General features: G+C 39.3%; 1 protein-coding gene across 6 annotated transcripts in view; it reads right to left on the minus strand.

Annotated features, from left to right (window-relative positions):
• atp11c (ATPase phospholipid transporting 11C (ATP11C blood group)) overlaps positions 1-15,343 on the minus strand; it is a 61,909-nt gene that overhangs the window by 39,543 nt on the left and 7,023 nt on the right. The gene's annotated exons all lie outside the window — the stretch shown is intronic.

The raw sequence follows: 15,343 nt of genomic DNA on the forward strand, positions 1-15,343 counted from the left end.
AGGTACTTACTTTACTTAACTACAAAAATCAATATTCATTTAAGTGTACCGTATTTTTAGATTTTTTTTCACCTCTTTGCTTTGCCATCAAACAGCCTTTTCTAATGTTAACCCCCCATTATATAAACCAGGTATCACTCTCTCCCAAAAAAACAGATTCCATGAACATGGGAAGTGCTGGTCTATTGCTGCCTCCATCTGTAAGTTTGATTGTGTTACTGTGTGACTTTGGTGTTTTAAAATGATAGTTTAGATTCATCAAATCACACAATGTTACAGATCATGGCACGGTAGACCAGCAACTTCTGTATTCTACAAGGTAAAGTGACTTTTTTCCAGTGGAGTCTGGTTGAGTGAGCAAGAGTGATATTTTTCTTATATCTTCCCTTTCAAAAAGGTTGTCTGATGGTAAGGGGATATTCTAAATTATAGCAAACATTTAAACAGATACAGATTTTTTGTTGGACCTTTATTAATTTGTTAAAATACCTTTTGTTGCTGACTCCATCTAAAGCAGTACAATGCTTAGCTTCCATGCTAATGCCCCTCTCTGCCTCACCAAACTGGGGGCAGGCTGACCAGCATCTATTGTAGACTGCAGTAAATACCTCATACAGCCCCACATCAAATAATCCGAGCTATCCCTTCAAACACAGATTGGACACTGAACCAGTTAAATCCAACAAAAACAGAAACAAGAATTACTTGAAGGTAGAGCTGCTTAATTAATAACCAACTATTTTGTCAATCAATCAGTTTGAATCTTTTTTTTTTTATAAAGAAATGTCAAAATTCTCTGATTCCAGCTTCTTAAATGGGTTGTGAGCAAAACAAGACATCGTCATCTTGTGTCCTCAAAAGAACGATCAGCATTTTTCACCATGTTCTGACATTTTATAGATCACACAACTGATTGATTAATTGAGAAGAAAATTGAGAGATGAATCAACAATGAAAATAATTGTTTGTTGCAGCTAAACTTGAAGGTGAGCCAGAACTTGATCCACCATCTGAAGCATGGAGGATGGAGAATAAATCAATGAAAACAAAGGCATTGTTTAATGGGCGAATTGCTATTTCAGGTGCAGCAAATCCACAATAATCGGAAAGGATTTGTTGTGGCCAAAAAATATTATACAGTCTGACAAGGCCTAAATTCCACCAACAGGTCAAGAATTAAGAGATTAGAATTTCTACTGTGGTGCAGAAAATTAAAGAGACTTGAAAAGCACTCTACTGGAAAACTGTTGAACACAAGCCAATAACTCAGAGAAGGGACAAAGAAAAGTGTGACAAGGGTCAACGGGCCAAAATGGTGATTGTGCAAGGTCCATAACTTAATTTCTTCTTTCCCAGGTGGTCACTCATCGATGATAAATGAGTAATAAATGTGGGCAGCTGGGAGAAAAATGCTGTGCTCAGATTTATGGGTTGAGCCACCTTGTCGTGATGCAGATGGCAGGGTGGTATGTGCATGCACATACTCATAGGAGCCAGAGACACGCTGGACGCACCTCAACATGAGGTGGCTGGGACATTCCTCTTCCATAAAAGGCAGATAGGATGAATCACTGAGCAAAGGCAGAGGAGCCAGGTCTCGTCTTAACTTCACTTTACGGGAGCTGTCCTTACATAAATCTCACAAACAATAGTCTAAATGATGACCTAAAAAGGAACTAAGGAAACTGTCAGGTAGGACATTTTCCTTTTAAAATTAAAAAATCAGCTTTTCTCACACTGTGTGGAACTGATTGGGTTCATTCTTCTGAGTGAGAACTAACCTCAGGCTGCAGCTACACATCACTTCTTAACTATCAGGGGAGACAGTCATACATCAACATTTTTGGGGGCTTGTGAAATAATTACATTGTTCTCTGAAGGTTATCAAGCTGCATTGTTACAGTTTTAATAGCAGAAGCTAGGAAACAGGATTTCACGTGTATCAATTATGTCTGAAGAATGGTGAGTCTGTTTAATAAAGGATAGCAGATCCAGTGTCTCACATTAGTGTATCCTTATCATTAACATACACTGTCATTAAATGGGATCTTGAATAAATCCCAACTGAGCACACACCAAAGTTTTCTGTCCTGAAGAGTGTAGCCTAGAAAACCTATGCTGATTCAATGGCCTCAATTTCTTTCCTAATTTTGGCTTTGATAGTGCAGCCACAACAGCTGGAGGATCACAACAACAAGAAAACCAGTATACTGTATCAGCCAGAGCTGCTACACCCATATTTGCTTCCACCTTCTTGCTCTTTCCGTCTTATCCTCAAGTATTCTCCTTATCTCACCATGGATGAAGTCTATTCCCACCTCTTTTAAAGGTAAACTAACTGATCAGTCTATAAATACTCTTAAGATACTACAGTGATAAGGCATTGACCTGTTTTAAGCACCAAATCAAGAGATACCAGTGTTATCTATATATGTGTTTGCTGTTCACCATTACTGATCAATTAAGCCAGAAAGTAGGGTTACTAAGATCTGGAAAAAAATACTTATTTGAAGAACCTTGAGGTACTTATGGATATTATATTGCTGATAATATTTGTGATAAATTGTCCCAACAATCTCTTGTGTTTGAGCACCATATGGATATTGATATACCACTGTTCACCCTGTCTATCTTTCTGATGTAGCAAGGCTTCTGATGTGGCAAGATATTGGACTGGGGCTGGACAATGTATCACAGTAAAGTACCCATTACCCACTTGGTTGTTATATACACATTACTGATGACTATTTATCAAAAATCTTATTGTGTTAATATTTTGTGAAAGCAGCAAAAGTCACCATTACAATATTGTTGTAATATCGACAAATATTGATAGAGGTATCTGTTCAAAAATATTGTGATATTTGATGTTGTCCCTGTCACTCAGCCTTGTGTTGGCCTCATCATCATCCTGAGAGGTGAGAAGTGCTGTTCTGTATCATCCATATCAAACATGCTTGATATTTGCGACATCTTACTGATTTTATCAGTGGCCCAAGAAACTTCCACACTGTGTGACCAAACTGGGTCCAAGGTTTTTGTTTAGGCTTTTTGTTTGCCTTCTCCATCGCTCTTTTCCTCTGAACCTTTAGCCATCTTTACTTTCAGTCAGAGAAAAAAAAAGGAAATTTGTATGTGAAATGGTGGAAAGACACACCTGAACAAATGTTTATTTAAGAAACCTGTCTACCTGCAAACAAGCTGCAACTTGTAATGTGCCATATTGTAATGTTAAGTTGAATTCCAGTTTCCCGTGTTCCAGCATCAAGGTTTAAATTACGCTTAGAAAACAGAATATAGCTTCAAATGAAGTGTCCCAGTGACTGCGAGATATTTAGCCCATGAGAAGACATCAAAGAAGTTTTTCCATCAGCAACTTCATGTGCACTTCTTGAACGCATCAAAAAATATTTTCAGTGGACACCAGGCTTGAGTGCACCACATTTATACCAACATACATTACTACGTTTGTAACTAGGGGTGGTGAAAAAAATCACAGTTGATCCGTGTCCCGTATGGATCGCCCTCTACGGTTCGGCATGCATGTGAACCGCGGACCACATGTGAGCCTCATAGTTTTACTGTCACTGTTAGTTTTGTATAAGTTATGATACCAGAAATCTCCATGCAGAGTTGCAGTGAAAAGACAGGACAGATGCTGCTGTGTGCAGCGCATCTGTGCAAAGAGTGACTGATTTAAAAGCCGTCACATCGCCTTCAGTGAAATCCAGACCGTAACTTTTTTCACTGATGAAACTATTCTATCACCAAAGAAACAGATCATACAACTGTGATGTTCATTGAAACTTTGGTGATATCAGCTGTCTTAACTTCTACACAGCTCCTCTCTGCTCTCTACCATTATCATTACTATTATCATTATTACATTACATAACTATGGTGATAATTACAGACAAACAAAGATCAAAGACAAGTACATATTTAAAATAATTTAACCCCCTTCTTTTTTGCACTGCACAGGAAGTGCTTTGAGTTGTTACTCAATAAAAGAGTTAAGTAATTCAGCAACTGACTGTTTTTTTTTAAATGGTGCAATAACTTTGTGGTGTATTTTGGGTTACTGTTGTCAAATGGAAAATCAATAATCGCTAATTGAGAATTGTTAATAATCGAAAATCGGTTGGTAATCGAATCGGATTGGGAAATCAGACAGATTAACCACCCCTATTTGTAACGTGTATGAAAATTACACTGAACATTCCCAACCTACACAACTACACCCGATTATTTTTTTTAATATATTCATGTATATTGTGTAATTTCATGTGATGTGTTATTTTTAAATGGAAGATCTAAACTAAAAACATAATTTCTAAAGGTAATTGTATACATTAATGGTTGATCAGACTCGAATCAAGTGACAGTCAGAATCAAAGTCTGCAAAACAAGCTACTCTCCATTCCTTTCTCTTCTGACAGGACCCCACCAACCAGTTCTTAAGAGCAGTTGTGCTCTCAGCTCAAGTACAAGTTGTGCAGCTATTACTGTGTCTGTAAATTATTAAGGTTATTCGGGCAGGGGATCTGCTTTATATAATATAAAAGCCTGCAACATGTGGGTTGTGGGGACAGATTACCATGAACATCTGATCCTGGATGAGCGCCAAAAAATGTGTGAACTGCAGCCACCTGGACAGCGAGCTGCCCAAAGTCTGTTGCGGACAAGAAGTCAGATCAAAGAATAGCTTCAAACACTTGGATGCCTAATTTATGCATGTGGGGACAAAAACAAGGTCTGCATAACTCCAGTTTATGCAATAATTTGCTTCTCATTAATGATCAAACAACACAAAAGCCTAATCCTTATCTTAATTCTGAATTATTTCCCATTGTCTCTCCAGTCCAGACTAGAGGAGAGAGCCAGCAGGCTTACATAGTGCTCCCTTATGCATGAGCAGCCATGTTCACACCTCAGTATGGCTGTCAAATCTACCATCCCCTACCCGCTCGGCACACACTGACACCCCTTCAGCAGGACCGGACGGACCTGGCTGCCAGAGGATGAAGGCAGAGAGAGAGTGAGAGTGGGAGGAAGAAAGAGTGTGAGAGAAAGGAAGTACAACAGCATCCAAGGACACAAGCACATCCAGGTTTTCTATATCAAACAACAACCAGCCCCCAGGAGGAGCACTAAGCCAAGAACACCCCCATGGACTACCTTGTTCATTTATTTGAATCAGATGCAGTGTTTCTGGCAGTTATCCTTCCTCTGTGTACTCTGCAAAATGCTACAAATGTAATAACAGCATTCCAGATATGCAATTCTGCGAACACCTAATTTAACATTAGGAAGCAATGTAGGACCAGAAAAAGCAATCATGTACAAAACGGCTGTGCAGACAAAACATAAAATGCAAGTAGGGAACAATTTACAAACCAAATCAGCCTCCAGTCAAAGGACCTGCAAAGGGCTCTGGCTCGTTCTTTAAGGTTACAGGTCATCCAAGTCAAACTGTATTAGTTGGCTGGCTTCCAATAGTGCCAATCTTTCACCTACTCCAATCTTGTAAGAATTGATTATGCACAAGAGCCATGCTAATATCCATAGTTTCAAGGTTGCAGGGCTATCAGACAAACAAACAGTATTTCTTATGTGGACAAAAGGCGGGTTCACACATACTAAATCAAGCAAAGCCACCACATGTGAATGGAAAAGGGGATCTAAGGCCAGAGATACACATGCTGTTTAACCACGTTTGTGTTCATGTATGCATAGCATTAATTTCTGATGATGCACATAACCATCACTCCTAACAGATACACAAGGCAGCCATGATGTATATGGAGTGTAGGGGTGTTAAAAACAAGTATATCTTCAGCCTGAAGGTCTGGTTCCTGAATCGAACCAAAGTGAGGATTATATATTTGGGGCTTTTCCATTGGCACTTTTGGCCACACTGAGTCAAATTATGCTGGGCTAACAGTTTTAACATGCCAACGGACCACCTCTGGAGTGGGACCAAATCACGCCCAACCTGTCTCCAAGTGAGTTTCATTGATGTCTTGCCAACGGTAACCAGCCCTCAACTCAAGACAAGTGCATGTCAGTTTAAGACAAATCTTCAAGCAGGTTGCCCTGTTGTAATTGAGATGCAAATCCCTGTCGTGCTGGGGCACCAAGTCAAACTATGTCAAGCCAAGCCAGCAGATGAGTATGGAGAAGGGGCTGTTGTTCAAAATTTCAATCTGGTACAGTTTGCATTCACAAAGGCAAACCTCAAACAGTGGTAAGAATGAAGTTCAATTATTGGTCATACAGCCTGTAAAAAGACAACAAATGACAGTTTCTACCAGGATATTGCACATTGTGGAGCACAGTCAGGTTCTGTTCATGCTGAAGTGTCATAACAAAGCGGATATTAAACAATTTAATAATTAAGAATTTCTCACTTCATTGTGAGTTCAGGTTTCTCCTCTGCCAGTTCACATTTTGGTAGAAAACACACTACTAGTTCACTCGTCACCAAACTATAAAGAAAAACCTTTTTAACCAATGAAATGACACCAACAATGGTATGTTTCTGTGATTTGTTCTACTTTGGAGTTCACATGATAATGATCCAAAACCACCCCTTCAAGGCAGACCAGAAGGTGGCTGTTTGGTCTGCACCAGAGCTTGAGTCCGGTGGTCACACCAACCCAAATAAAACCACAGCTGCGGGGTAAATGCTCCAGGGTTCCGCCCAATCAGAGAAAACAAGGCTGGTGTGAACCCACCATATGACAACATTATTGCAACAACCTACATAAGCTCTGGCTCTCTAAGATGGTTCTCAAAAAGTAATCACAGCACCTACATGCACATAATTCATACTGAAAGAGATTCTATATAAAAAGAGGAAGTAATGCTCCAGGGTCCCAAGATAAAAAAAAACAACAACTATTGAATGGCTATTGATTTAGTGGCAGATTCACTGACAAACATAATGAGGGTCAGACTATGGGGTCCTCTTCATTTTTGAGCAGTTACGTGATTGCAATGCTCATCAAAATAGTGAACAAGAGGCCACACAAAAAAATGCTAATGTAAGGAAAAATAGAACTGATTGCATTATCTTTGCCTCACTGTCAAAGGTCAAACAAAGCCATTCAATGCCAATGATGTTAGCAAGTAAAGCAAAAGTGGCCAAGAGTCAAGTGCCAGTATGTCAATACTGTACAGTAGATTCATCCTTGATAAAAAATAAAAATGCATCGGCTACAAAACGCGAATGAGGATCAATAACATAAACATCCAATGCTCAATTGAGCTGAGATCTAATTGCTCAGTCAGAAATAAATGGTGCATTAGAGAATTGAGTGAGCCTGAAACTTTACATTAAATTATGCTCTAAATTGAATTATGCACACATTGTGAAATGAGCACGGGGTGGGACGGGGGATGGGGGGGTGCATCACTGAGAGCAGGGGGAATATAAGACTGCATTCAGCTACTGCCAAATTCTCAATGATGACTCTGGTCTGATGACACTGCGTCCTGTCACACCATCTCACTATTCAGTGAGTGACTGTCCCGCTTTGTCACAATCTGCATGCTGTTAGCTGAACAGACACACTGGCTAACCAGAAAATTACAAGGACAAGTACAATGTAATACAATCCACTTTCTGACACTGCAATCCTTCTGAAACTTTTTAAAGTACGTATTTTTAAATACAAGTGACACTGTATCAACGACATGTTGATTCAACTCAGGTCATTTCTGGTGCTGTAGTCTGTGTTGTGGATTGCATTATAATTACTCTATATATGTTAAGAAGGTGGACAAAGAACTATCAGTCCCAAGACAAGAAACATTTTAAGGCAATATTTATTGAGGGACAAAGCATTCAATTGCATGGCATTGTACAGTTGTTTACACTCAGTGAGAACAGCTTGAACCTTCTTCATATGTGTGAATGAGTAAGCCTACACTTAAACCACAGTGAAATCCACCCTGCCAAACATAATCTTTGCCAACTCGACTACGGGCCATATGGCATTGTGTTAGTTAAGTCAATGCAATATATACTAGGGCTGCACAATTGTTGTCATCATCAGTGAATCTGTGGCTCATTTTCTTGATTAATCCATAAATTGCTTAGAGATTGTTTGATTGTTTGCTTTTCATATTTGTTTGACAACGACTCCAACAACATATTTTACAATTTTAACAATATATTCATTCATACATTCGTATGAGTTGACATCTTTTTGACAGTATGCCAGTGATCAGCAAAGAGGATATCAAAAAAGACCAAAGTAACTTCAGAGACCCCATCAGCACCAAAGACCATTTGACAATATGCCTCGGTAAATAGTTTGTGTAATTTGCAGCTTGTGTTTTTATAATGCTATAATGAGCTGTTGGCTAGGGCTGAACAATATGACAATATGCAAAACAGAAAATAAGTCATAATGCAATTATTTAGACAAATATTACTATTGCAACATGACTCACAACTTTAGTGGTATTTTGTGGCATTTAACTTTCACTGAAAAATATAAAAATGATGAGGTGATTTTCTGCAGGGGTCTGTGCCAAACAAGCATGAGCCCTTGTGATTTTGATGATATTTCAAGTAACTGTTCAGCCCCATTATCGGCTATACCCTGTAAATTTGGGTGGATTTTGATGGACAGTGAGTGTTTTTTTCATTCATCAAACCGCTCTGAAAGGGAGCCCAACAATATTGCTCTCCATTGTCATTGCCATTATAGTTGTGGTGTGAGCTGGAACAATTTTGTGTGGACATCCCTTAAGTAAGATGTGTTAGTGTCAGGGTCAACCTGCCATAATACACCCATTCATCTACTGTTATCTAAAAGCACTACATCAAAGGCAGATGGATTTACTGCTTTTATTCTTGAAAGTCAGCACTTGTTCAAGAGGCATGTGCCATTCACCTCTGATTTTCACTCTGGACTCTCAGGTGACACAGACATATCAATAAAATAATAAAACAGCACAAGATTTTCCTAGATGTAGCATTACTTCACAGATATAAACATGTTGCCATTTATGGCCCGCAAGTCCGTCAGAAACAAACAGCAAGTGGTTCTAGCTCTCAGGACTGCTCTGGACTGCAAAGTGTGCTCTGACGGTTGCATTTTTAGTTGGCAGCATGGTTTAACTGAAGCTTGGCTCCCACAGCTTACATGTGTATCTCCAGACGAGGAGTCAAACCAGTTAATCTGACAAGCATCTCTGAGCAAACAGCAAATAAAGATGATACCATGATGCGGGGAGGAAAAAAGGCCGGTGACAGCAGGTGTGACAGTGGCACAGCAAGTATTATTTATCCTGACACAAATAGATTTTGTGGTCAAACTAAATCGATGCTGTAACTTTTTCTTACAAAAGTGCTGAAGCAAATTGAAAAACAGTGAGCCTAAAAGAATACAGTAGGTTAAGCTTTGTTCTGATCACTCTGTTCTTGCAGTTTTGCAACTTGGGTACAGGAGGGAGAAAAACACCGAGCTCATTCGGCACGGAATGCAGGAGCAGTGCCATTAAGGCTCAAAAAAATCCACTCAGAAAATCTACTTAAACACATTTAATGAGATGTGAGGGAGCTGTGTGAAGAAGAGAGAGCACTGGGGACCTATGCTTGTACTTCTTTATGTCTTGCACGTGTACTAATAACACTGCACTACACAGAGGACGACAGATTCCCTGTTAAGTCCATGGTCCCGTTTGACCTCGGTGTCCTTTTCATGTAATTCTCAGGAAAAAAAGGAACCAAGCTGCATTAAATAAAGCAAGGAATCTCTATCTGTAAGCATAACTCACCTATCTCAAGAACCGTTCATCCAATCTACTTCAAACTTGGCAGGTGTATTTCTGGGAACCTAAGGCAGCACAGTATCTAATTTGGTGCAACATGAACATGCAAAATGTTTAATATTAATACATTTTGAATTAACAGCCTAACACTGTTCTGAATAGCAGCGGGGGATGAGACTACTCAATGTAATTATGTCCATCAATTACGACAAGAGGAAATCTCAAAGATGGGTGCGTCTTTTTTGAGTTTCATCATGATAAGATGTAAGAATATCTTATGATATCAGTCTGCAGCAATACGATTTTGTTTCGATTCAATTCAGGGGTCCATGATTGATATAAAACAATATAATATTTCCATTTAACACAATCAGTTACAAGTCAACTCAAAAAAGGCAACAAGGCTAAATTGAGATTCAACAATTTTATGACTTGGCAATTGTGGCACAGACATGTCATGGGAATTTCAAAATAAAGATAAATCTTAAACATAACTGCATAGATTGAAATTTTCACTTTGCATCAATAATACGGAATTACTGAATCAATAGATCTATCTATATCAGTATAGCATTACACTCCTAAAAGCTGTTCATTCACCCAGAAAATAATAACAATAACAGCAACAATAATAATAATTCCTCTATGTGTCACAGCAATCCTTTTAAATTTAAGGTCCAGTATTTCATTGATCAGGCATCTGACAAGTTGGGTCCATCATTATAATTATTATTAATATCATAACACAATAGTGACATTGAAATTAGATGACTGACTGATTAGATGATTTAATAAAATATTAAAATATTAATTATTTGGGGTTAGTGCATTCTTAGCATATGGTACTCGAGCAAAAAAAAAAATCTGCAGAACAATCAATAAATTGTTCAACAGATTAATTGATTAATCACAAAAAAAAAAGAGTTGTTAGATTAATCAAAAAAGTTAGATACAGCCCTAGACTTTATACCCAGAGCCATGTAGAAACAAGGTTAGGGTTAACAACTCTTTATACTAAATGAGGTGTCAGCTAATTTAAGTTTGAATATTAACACTGTCAGTCTCAAGTGTGAAGTGTTTGGAGGGACAAAGCTGCAAGCAGCAACACCAGTGGTCAAGCAAACGTTCCATTCCAAACAGGTTTGCACTAGTACTTCTAATTTCTCTAACTCATGAGAAGAGTGGGCTGTGTGTGTATGTCTGTGCGTGCATGTGTGTGTCTCAGTCCTTTATCATATTCAACAACTTAACATCTGCCCCAACTGCATCTTATCTATCTTATCAGTTTTTATGATGCTGCTCTCAGCTTAAGTGGATTCATCACAGGTCAACCTTATCTGCTGCTTTATGCGGCGCCTATTAGCAGATTTTTCCTCCCACAACATACAGTTCAGGAGAAACTATAAGAGGGAAAGTCCATAGAGAAGATCTATGACATTAGAGTAAATCTAGGCCTGAACATCAAATGGCTTCCTGAGAGTAATGGAATGAATAAATGCCTAACCTCCAGTAAACCGTTGCGAGAAATGTTGATGACAACAGTAAAAACAGCCTAACTGCAACATAAAGTTGCTATTATGACAGGCTGAATAGAGCTGAGTGATGAATGTTTGAATGCTAGGGGAAAGATGCATGTGTTGAGTCAATGCTGTTAGTCACTGCAGTACTCTATCTGGCACTCGCCTCTCTTTCATTCTCTCTGTCTTTCTTGTCAGCCCACTTGCCTGTCCTCTTCCAGCATGCTCACTCTGTCTCACTAATTGTAACTCTCTCAGTTTTGATTACACATCCAAGTGCTCATTGCCGAGGCTGCAGAGAATTTACACAGGCTACATTTATCTTTTGAAGAAAATATAGCACAAAGGCACATTAATGTTTGTCACTACAGTGATTTTAAGAAGTCTTCACCTCTTTGTTGCGTTTCCTGTGCAACAAAGAAGTTCCTAATAAAGCTGTTTCACGTGCACTAATTTGTCTAATTTCAGCACAAAAGAAGCTTTGTTTTATTAATGTGTAATGGATATTTAATAAATCTTTCTAAAAATATGTTTTTTAATCACAAAAAGCCTTGTTTAGTATAATTAAACCAGCTTACTCCATACACTAAGAACATATTGTGTCACTGGAAAATAAACATTTCATACCATTATTACACCACATCATTAGGTTGGAATGAAACTTTTTAATTTCCAGCGGTAGTCTTTCCTCTGTATTTCTTAATATCTAAAATATCATTAGTAGCTTAGAGTATATCATCATATATCATCAGTACATCTAACAACTATTTTTGGAGTTGGATAGTTAAAGCTCAAATTAAGGAAAAGCAGAACCATTACCCTGTAGTGAAACTAGGCCTGGTCAATAAAACAAACGTGATATATATCAGCAATAGACAATTCATCAATAGCAATAAGAAAATTGCTCAGTAGTTTCACTGAAATTCATGAAAGCACATAATGATTATGCCCTGGCTCATATCCCTTGACATATTTTTCTTTAAGTCTATTACCTGTAAAAAAAAAAGGTAATAGAGTGGTTTAATCTGAATTTAGGTGGTCAAATTCCATATAAAGTGGTTAAATTCACCCTTCTGTTCTGTATTAAAAATAGGTAATTAAAAATTCTCCATAATTCTTGATATCGAACGAGTGGAAACATTTTAGCGTGATAAAGTTTCCAGCCCATCCTGATGAAACCATAATAAAAGTTACCTCCATCATGGATTCCCCAACACTTGGCATAGTCTACAGACCCCATATCAGAGGCCACTCTCTCCTCTGTCCGCTGTTTGCACACAGTGATGAATGGCCCCACTGAGTAATAATAGTCCAACTTGAACTGAGGGCTGATCCTAAGGAGCTGTTGTAGACAGGCAGAGGCTCATTGTTCTACGAGCATCCCTGCAGCTGTACGAGACACAGAGTGTACTGTACCACGGGCTGGTACTGGCCTACATTACACCATGTCCCTCGACAATGGGGAGGAGGGGAGACTCAACTAGACCTCGCACTGGGAGCTGCTTCCTCAATCATTTGGTCGCCTCAAAAAGCCACAGACATATTGTGCAAACTATGCAACGTCTATCTTCTGCTGGCAGCTTTTGAAATGTCTTAAAACTGCTGACATCTTGTGCCAACATAACAGGTGGCCATGAGATGAAAGACCCAAACTGAAGAATGAACTGCTCATTAGGGCTGGGTGATATAGTTGAAAAATTCATCACAATTTCTTTTCAGTCGATATCAATAACTGTTTTCCAATTCCTCTTTAAAAGATATATAGATCTATATCATATCAAGTGTTATATAACCGTCAGTAAGCTATGCTGTGCCATCTCTTAAGGGTTTTTGCTTTCACTGGAGACAAGCTGGACGCCACAAGTTGGTGGGGGTGGAGAAAAAACAAAACAAAAAAACACAATACAATCGGCAATCGCTGATTCTACCTTTGATTTGATTACTAAAATTAAACGCTCATTTCAATCGATTTTCGATTTAATAATGATGCCCAGGTCTACTGTTCATAGGTTTCTGTCCGTGCCTAATGTGATTACAAACTATGCAACTGAAAAACCTGTGAGCACTGTGGACAGTCGACATCAGATATTGTTTCACATGAAAGAAGATGACAAAACGTCCAAAGATGTTACAACAGGAAATGCACACTGCTGACAGAGGTCTGTGGTCATTTGCTTGTCACACAACACAGTTTCTCATAACAGAAACTTACTCAGACTAAATAGAAGACAAGTACACAGTCTGAACTTCCCTCAGCAAACTTGGGTACAAGTTTTACATTGACTCTGCAAGTTGTGTTTTAACTGGCAGTTTACAGACTTAAAGCATTCATTTACTGAGGCTTTGGTTTGAGATTACATGTTACTCCACCTTCTTCAGCCTGAACTTTGTCCCCATTGTCTCCATCCTCTGGAAAATTAACCTCAGTAAGTCTCTGAGAGAACGACAAACGCACACAGGGTTCTTATGGAGACAACCTCTACACTTTGTGTTTTAAGATCAGGAAAAGGGAGCACATTTTCTAGCAGCAGCCTAGTCACACTTTAATCTATAATTAAAGAGAATTTAAAGTAGTGTAGCCATAAATGGAGTTTGGTTTTTCCAGCCAAGTGCACATACTCTCTGTACCCTGTTTTTTTTTTGTATGTGTGTGTGTGTGTGTGTGTGTGTGTGCATGTGTGTGTGTGTGTGTGTGTGTGTGTGTGTGTGTGTGTGTGTGTGTGTGTGTGTGCGTGTATGCAACAAATCACCAGATTCAGCTACTTAGATGAAGGTGTTTGATCCAGCTGCTTCTTCTATGTGGTGTAACTTAACTAAACCACGCAACACTACAATGGCTTTCATCCCCGCCATCATGTCTGGCAGAGAGGCAAGCAATACCAACAAAAAGGCATTTACAGTACATCCTAATGCTGACAAGCTTTAAAAATCTCCATCTCAGCTACAGCCCTACTGATGACATTATCTTTAATAATGTACCAGGCTACACTGGCTGTAATTGCTATTCAATTAATTATCCTTAGACACTGCATAGGAGGGCAACGAGACTAATGACAAAAATCAATGTGGCTCTTTCCTTCCTTTGCTCGGAGGGCACGCTTGATTTGGGTTTGGGTTTTCTCGCTGAGCGTTTCCTCCCACTGAACTGTGACCACTTTTAAAAGACTCATTTTTCTCCGTGACTGAGAAATACCGCCTGTCTAGCTGGGAGTTTGGCGTGGAGATAATAATTGTAGGCTGTTGCTTAACCTAGGTGTTCACGCGAGCGTGTACAGGAGGAGGGCATGTTCGTATGTCTTCCAGCGCTCGTTAAATCCTCACATGGACTTTGCTGTTCCTCTTCTCTGTGGCAGGATGTATCCTATCGTTCCAGGTGACAATGAAAAACTGGGATGACGAAACATCACAGATGCTGGCGTTTCTCCTTCTTCCCCTCTGTGCTCAGACACACAGAGTGAGACATAGACACAGACAAAAAAGAAAAAAAAAAAACATCCCCCCACACATCTCAGCATTCTCTTCACATCTCACTGCGAATGCTCTCTGGGTAATGCTCAAGCTGGAGCATGGCACAGAAAATCTCTGGATGAGCCTTTATACATATATGGATGATGAGGATGCATTTTGAGTGCCGCTAGCCTGGCGAGGATACGTGGGTCAGGCAAGGGAGGAGCGATGTGAGGAGAATTCAAAATAAATGAAGCAACCTGAATTATTTAGAGGTACAAACTGAGAATTCAACCTAGCTTTTAAAAGGAAGTGGAAAATTGCCACAAAAAGCCATCCACGGTCCCTTTGTATCCAACCTGACCCGCCCACTCCAATGTTAACCACTGCAGGAAGCCTGAAAGAGGCTGTCCATTAGGTGGAGGAAGAGATGAAGAGGTGCAAAGAGGCTACAGGTCTACCCCTCTGGTTTCATTCCAGTTTCTCAGGTTTGAGTCACGCAGGGCTTTCCGTACTCCCCCACTATATTTCATCAGCCCGCTATCCCACAGCCCGCCGTTTATTTCTCCACACTGCCTCCCTCCCGACACTAA

This window comes from Lutjanus erythropterus, chromosome 5, assembly GCF_056507025.1.
Source record: "Lutjanus erythropterus isolate fLutEry1 chromosome 5, fLutEry1.hap2, whole genome shotgun sequence".
Taxonomy (NCBI): domain Eukaryota; kingdom Metazoa; phylum Chordata; class Actinopteri; order Lutjaniformes; family Lutjanidae; genus Lutjanus; species Lutjanus erythropterus.